Source organism: Crocodylus porosus, unplaced genomic scaffold (assembly GCF_001723895.1).
Source record: "Crocodylus porosus isolate Cpor-Errol unplaced genomic scaffold, CroPor_comp1, whole genome shotgun sequence".
NCBI classification, from domain to species: domain Eukaryota; kingdom Metazoa; phylum Chordata; order Crocodylia; family Crocodylidae; genus Crocodylus; species Crocodylus porosus.
The window spans coordinates 65,276,626-65,284,121 of record NW_017728948.1 but is presented as its reverse complement, the minus strand read 5'-3'; the positions used below and the strand labels follow the sequence as shown (position 1 = coordinate 65,284,121).

Here is a 7,496-nt window from a genome sequence, read left to right as displayed (position 1 = left end):
TGGATGGGTCCTATTTGACCTGGAGGGATGTGGGCAGCGGCGTACCCCAGGGCTCGGTGCTCAGGCCTGCACTGTTCAACAACAGCAGTGACTTGGATGAGGGGGTAAAAAGCACCCTGTTCAAATTTGCAGACAACACTAAGATGTGGGGGGAGGTGGGCACACTAGAAGGGAGGAATAGAGGGTAGATTCAGGCTAGACATCAGGAGGCACTACTTCACGGTCAGGGAGGCTAGGATCTGGAACCAACTTCCAAGAGAAGTGGTGCTGGCTCCTACCCTGAGGGTCTTTAAGAGGAGGCTAGCGAACACCTTGCTGGGGTCATTTGATCCCAGTACTCTTTCCTGCCATGGCAGGGGGTTGGACTTGATGATTTGCTCAGGTCCCTTCTGACTCTACCAACTACGAAACTATGAAACATTCTTGCATTTTTCGTTGCACAATGACATAGCTCCAACAGGAAGGGATGGACAGTACACATATCCCAAGCACTCTGGAGCATAGAGTTGCCTGGAGGTTAGGCTGGTGGTAGGAGAAATAGCTCTGGGGAGTCTGAAGGAAACATAGAACCCAAGTATCCCACTTCCTGGGTGGCTGCTATCACTACTAGGCTATTAGTTAAAATGTGGGCAACACTACTACCCATTTGCTCTTTTTTTCCCCCATTTTTCTGTGGCCATATTTTGAAAGAAAAGAGCAAGTGAATCATAGATTCACAGAACACAAAGGCTGGAAAGAAGTTCAAAAGATTATGAAATTCAATCCACTACTCAAGATAGAATCAGTCTCATCTAAAATATCCCAGACAACTATACATCTAACCTGCTCTTAAAAATTTCCAAGAATGGAGATTCCAGAAACTTTTCTAGATATTCTGTTCCAATGCTAAACTATCCTCATTAGTCGAAAATTCTTCCTAATAACCAACCTAATTTGCTCACGTTGCAATTTAAGATTGTTATTTTTTGTCGTGTGCCCTGCAGCCAAAGAGAATAGTTTTCACCTGTCTCCTTATAACCAACCTTCAACATATTTGCAGACTGATATCAAATCCCCCCTTGGCTTTCTCAAGACTAAATAATACCAGTTCTTTCAATGATTTGTTCTGTGTCATGTTTCTTATCTCTGTAATAATTTTAGTTGCTCTCTGCTGGTCCCTTTCCAATTTGCCCAAATCTTTCTTGAAGTACAGTGCCAAAACTGGACACAGTACTCCAGATGAAGTTTCATCAGTAGTGAACAGAGCAGAAAATTCCACCCCTTGAGTGACATCCCTGTACATCAATAGCTGTTTTTGCAACCAGAGCACACTGTTGACTTATATTCAGTTTATGGTGTACTATAATCTCAAGGTCCTTCTCTACTGTACTTCTCCCTAGCCAGTCTTCCCAAGCCTGTATTTGTCCATGGAATTGCTCTGTCCCAAGTGCAGGTCTTTGCACTTATCCTTATGGAATTTCACTTGATAAAGTAGAAAAATGGTCTGAAATTAATCAAGCTCATTATGAATCCAGAGTGTTGCTCAGTGTCACCTGAAAGGTCAATTTGTGCGCAACTAAAGGAGGATTGTTGAGGCTGTGAATCTAAATCTTATACAAGTGTCCAAATCAGGGCTGCAGGTTGGGGCCCATGTTTAGGAGAGAAGCAGGACTTGACACACCTCTCATTTTAAATATTTCCTCTTGGCTGGCTCAAGCAGTCCTCTTCTCAGTTTGCTGTATCACATTCCCAGCATCTAACTCTTGCCAGGTAATGTAGAGGAGACTTGGGACTTTGGCACCTAACTGGGATTGTGAGGGAGCCAAATGAGAAAATGTAGGGCCTCAGGATCCACAGGTGCCTAAACTGATCCTGAAATTTGAAGATGAGATGACTATTTACGTGTCTGTTAATGCAAAGCATCTTACCAATGCCAGTTTTAGCTGTGACCTAAGGGAGCAGCCTCTACTAAAGATAATTCAGTCTCTGAGTTAGGTCACATCTTAGCTTGCCCCTAATAAAGATTACTAACAGTGTTGAAGAGTGAACTGTGGCAATGTTTCATAGATTACCATCCACAGTGGAATGGGATTTTGATCACCAAAACACATTTTACTTAATAACTCAGTTTAGTTTTGAAGCACACTGCTTTATTCACTAAGCCTCAGGGTTCCCAACTGATGCATAAATGCAGCATTTAAAATTATGATTGCAGCTTTTCAGTGGCAGGGCTTTATAGCTGAACTTCAATGTTGAAGGCACTATGTGATATGAAAATTAAGCCAGGTAATTAAGAAACATCATGACAGTGCTACATTCAAAGCAAGCACTACATTTATGTCAGGTTGTCTACTATATTATTGCACCCTTCCAATTAGTAACTTAGTTTTTCATCAAACACATTAGGCCACAAATACAGCTAATTTTAATACAATAGCATTCTGGATGTATGCTAGTTAGTTAGAGGTATCTGTAGCTCCTGTTGCTAGGCAATATGTATGAGGTGTAAGCCATAGCTAGCACTCACCCAAGACACCTTTTGCTGGAACAGAATATATAGCAAATACCATAGCAAGCATGGGACGGAGGGAGGGAGGAAAGGATGGAGGAGGGAAAGGAGGAGACAAGAAGGAATCATTTAAATAAGCTGTAATATATTTAAATAGATGTTAAATTAACTCTCTTTTGAAAGCAGATGAAATAAAAAAGCCAGTACAACTCATGAATGGAAACAAGAGTTAAGGGGGATGACAAAAGTTATTTAAAACTTTTCCTACTCACCATAAATGGAAGCTGCCTATAGTGAATGAGGATCAGGACAGGATAAATAGCTCCTTAAGCAAGTGACATTTAATGCATGCCATCTCACATCATGCTGGTCACTGACTGGAACATGCCTGACCCAGTTGAAAAATTGGTTCACAAAACCACCATGCAGTCAAGCAGTGATATTGTTATCTTAATTTTAGAAGGGATTAATGTGAGGGAAATGAGAAAGGAAAGGAGAAGCAGTGGATGATGAGTTTACATATTATTATGTACTGTTCTCCTTTCTCCTCTTCAGTGCTCTTCAATAATTTTGGCTCCAATAATGAAAGTCAACAAAGAAATGCAGTGAAACACCATGCAAACCCTCTATGGTTCTCACTTGGTATATGTGAGAACCAGGGACAGAGCTTTTATATATCAGATGGGAAAGGACTGAAATCATCAACTGAAAATATGGAGGGTACCAAAAAAATCTAAAACATCAAACAAACTATTCCATAAAGCAAAATGCACCTGTTGTTTTAAAAAAAATCAAGCATTTCTGTTCAAGAGTTAAGTTTCTTTTTATAGGCTGGACACTAGGGCAGCTTCCAGACATTGAGAAAAAAGAAACAGCACTTTAAACACAGCGTGTTTCCACGTTGAGCCTACACCTGCCCAGAAGAGACAGCAACTTATTTAGACACAGATCACCTGATGTCTGTAAAGACTGGATGCTTTAATGGGGCTTTTTGATGCTTTTTTCTAATAGATGCTTGAATCAGCTTTAGCTAAAAGCACCAAAAGGCACACTGAAGTGCCAAATCTTTACAGACACCGTGGAGTGCAGTCCAATTAACATGCTGCTGCTTCTGGTAAAGCGCGTTTCCCTCCCTCCCCACCACAAACGTCTGCAAGCAGCCTTCATTAAGAAAATGATAAGCAGGAAAAATTCAGACATGTTATAACAGAAATAATATACAGCCCCTACAGCATGGAGTCACAAGGGATTAGGACCCTGCTCTACATGTCACTGGTCTTGTGTCATTAACAGGTTAATTGCGCAATTACCTTGATACCAGCTGCACGTGCAAAGTAACTACCTAACCATAAAAAGCTCTGGCCAGCTATAAAGACAGACCTTGAAAACATGTACTAACTTTAGAACTGGTTGCTGTCGAGCTTTAATTTCAATACGTAGTAGGAATCCTACTGGAAAGGAGAGAGGCTGGACCTCCGCAGCATGCATCCCGGAGCTGGGACCCAACGGGTCCTGGCAGCCACGGGGTGTGGCTACACTTCCGCAGCCTGGAGGGTGCATGAAACCCTCAGCTCCAGGGGTTTCACATACCGCCAAGCTATGGGGATTGCAGCAGCTATGAGCTCCCAGCCTTGGGGGTGCATGGGGCACCCCTCAACTGAGGAGGCTGCCAGCCATAGCAGCCTGCTTCTTGGGGGTACAGAGGGTGCCCAGGATCAGGCTCCCCCTGTACTAGCCATAACACATGATGGGCTGTAATACATGATGCCATAATCTTGTCTCCTGCCATGCATGTATGGTATGGCAGGAGGCACAATTGTTTAGAACATGCATTAGATCCCATTGCATCTTTACCTGCATATGTAGAGGCATCCTAAAATAATCATCCATTTACACCAAGAACATATATAAAAGCATATTACACTTTACATTTTCCATTAGGTGACAGGGTGAAGCCTTTCTTAGTGAAAAAACTCTATTTCAGTTTTAAAGATTCACAATGCAGTAATTTGATTCAGAATGCACTATGTAATCATAAAAGACATCCGGTCCTAATTAAAAGCAAAACACAAGAATTCACACTTAGGCCCTTAACCTGCAACTTGTTCCATGAAGGCAAACTTCCTACACCATGCAAAGCTCCCTGCCTTCAGAGGGGCTTTAATGGGGCACAACAGTCCAGCCAAGTGGAATAGCTTGCAGGATAAGCATAGATTTTGTCAAATTAAACAGATAATCTATTTAAACTGACATGAGACAACCTGGGTCCTAGTTCCAGCTAGATCTTCTAGTTGAGAATATTTCCAGCACCATTTAGTGGGGCATGAAGAATATTATGGTCTCTGATACTCAGGAAAAAAAATTCTTAGTAGTCTTATTCAACAAGTGTAAAATCTTATAGATCTGGGAATCTTTTAATTGCTTTGCATCTGAAAAAATTTAATAGCAAAGTAGAAAATAATACAGCAAGCCAAAAGTCTTTCAGCTTGCTTTCCCTGATAAACACCCATGGCTGCTGTGAAATAGCTTCAATTTTGAAATATGCCATGATTTTTCTCCCTACTAAACAGCTGCCTCATGCTGTTACTTGGTCTCAAATGCTAAGTAATACGAAGGAAAGTCAGTAAATGTGTGTCATTCTTACAACTACAGTGAATTTGTTTTATAAAGCATGACAGAATTCCAGGTCACAAAAGTAGTTGCATTGTGAAGCTTTTGATATTTCTTCATTTGTAACCATCATCTTGGACTAATTCTGCTGAGAGTAAGTTTGTATGGCCACATTCAAGCACGTAGGATAGAATTCTCAAAAATGCTCAACACTGGTTTATATCTGCTTTTATTATTAAAGTCAATGTGAGTTTTACCATTAATTTAAAGAAATTAGAGCACTTTGGTCTTGGCACTGAAGCCAGTGGGACTTTGGTATACATGCAAGTGCTTTACTTAGCTGGTGCCTATAAGTACATAGCTCTCGTTACTTTATTCAATTTGGCAAATATTCTTCACTCGTATGTTTTCTTACCATTTCACATACTGCTTTAATGACACAGTAGCTAGCTAGTTAAATTTCATAAGCAAAAATCAGGCAAAATAGTCAAACTGGTAGCTCTTTCCTCACTGCATACACATTTAAAGGGATATAGTTTCTCTCTCTAATCCTCAAGATGATTGTTAAGGTCCTAATTCTGTTGCTATTCTATATGATGAACTTCCAATGGTTCCAAATTTCAGAAAGGATAGGAAACCCTGCATCATAAGCTTTCCATTTGAGGCTGTAATTCTGTGGAAGTTTAGGCCACAGGCACTCAACCTTTTCCATAAGTGTGGCAAACCTTAAAACAGAAATGGACTGAGGGCCAGGAGAGGGATGAGGGGTGGGTGCCCACTCCCTACCTGCACTTTGGCTGTGTGGCACATGTTGGTGAGCTTAGCTCACCAACATGGGAGTGTGGGCTCTAGCTAGAACTACCACTTTCACATAGCTCTGGAGTCCAGGAGGTGGCCAGAGCCTGTGCTGACATGCTGGTAAGCTCAGAGAGCTCACTGTGCATGAAGAGTTCCAAGAGGAGCCACACTAACATGTCAGTGAGCCCATGCTGGTGATAGGACATTTATACAGGCTTTGAGCACCACGTCTGACCCATGGGCAGTCAGTTGAACTCCACCAGTCTAGATCATTGGCAGAAGTCCTGTCTGAAGCATTCCAAGTGCCTTTGAAGTGTTCCAAACAGTGAGGGTTCAGACATGAATAGTCAAAAAAAGTACTTTAAAAATGGCCAAAAGGCTTTAAAAAAATCCTCCAAGACCAACTTTAAAGATTTTTGTGAAATGTCTGTACACTGTAGAGGGCCTCTGGTATCCCATGGTAATCCATCCCATCTGCCTGCACAGGGCATCAGGGTAAGGAAGACAGCCAATGAGCAATCTCCTTTGCACTCAGCTGTCCTGGAAGACCTCCAGAGGTTGGAGGTCCACAGTCATACAGGATTCGCGCTCTCCAGACTTCCAGATGGAGAGTGGTGCTGCCACATGTCTTTGCTGGCATTAGGGGAAGGAGTCAGGGGAAGACGCATCTGAAGCATGATGGATTTTAAGTGCTTCAGGATTTGGAGCACTTCAAATGCACATGGCCAATACCCCAAAAGCATGTTCTCTTTTCATAAAGAAAAAAAAGATACAATTTTAATTAGCTGCTGTTAATTATCCATCTCAGATTCTTAACCTCCTCTTTTTTGCTCTTTCCCACAAATCCATTAATAGATGCCTTTTAGCTCACGTTGGAGAGTAGGGTGCCAAACATATGGACATCTAGCCTGTGGGGCTCTTAAAAGGGCCAGAAACCTGGGATGCAGAGCCCTGTTGGGAATATATATCAGTGATGAGGGCCAAATGTGGGCTGTGTTATGCAACACCAGCTGTCCCACTGTATAAAGTCTGGCTCCCAAGGAGCCCCATAATCCAGACCTGGTTTGGGGTCCAAACCAGTTTGACATCTCTGTTCTAGAGTAATATATTTTTCACACTATGCTGATTTATTTCAATCATCCTTCCCCACCTTTACCCCTTATGCACAATTCCCCTCCCCCCTCCCCACCTTTAAAGAGATCAAGAACCAATGAAGTATTAGTGATAAAGAAAAAAAGAAGTGAAAGTACTTTTTATTGAGTGAGCGTGTTTTTCTGACATGGAACTATCTACAGGATTATAAAGATAATACAACTTATTCTTTTATTATGGTGTTCAGTAGTTCTATATAAGGAAACATTATATAATGGAATAAATTAATTCATCCTTCTCAGGGCCCACTCCTAATGAAGTGAGTGGGATATGAGATCACTCATCATATAGCCTATGAAGCACTACATAGACTTTCTTCTATTCACAGAATGAACACAGCAGCAATGTCCCCTTTTACATCTGAGTTTATAAACCATGACTCTCAAGCCAAGAGTTAGGAATGGCTTTCAAATGCAAGACATTCTCCCTCAAAGGAAGAATATCTTGC

The 7,496-nt window shown here is 41.6% G+C and overlaps 1 protein-coding gene across 1 annotated transcript in view; it reads right to left on the bottom strand.

Annotated features, from left to right (window-relative positions):
* The window catches only part of PPP3CA (protein phosphatase 3 catalytic subunit alpha), a gene marked incomplete at its 5' end in the record, with an annotated part of 217,284 nt that overhangs the window by 26,661 nt on the left and 183,127 nt on the right, over positions 1 to 7,496 (bottom strand). The gene's annotated exons all lie outside the window — the stretch shown is intronic.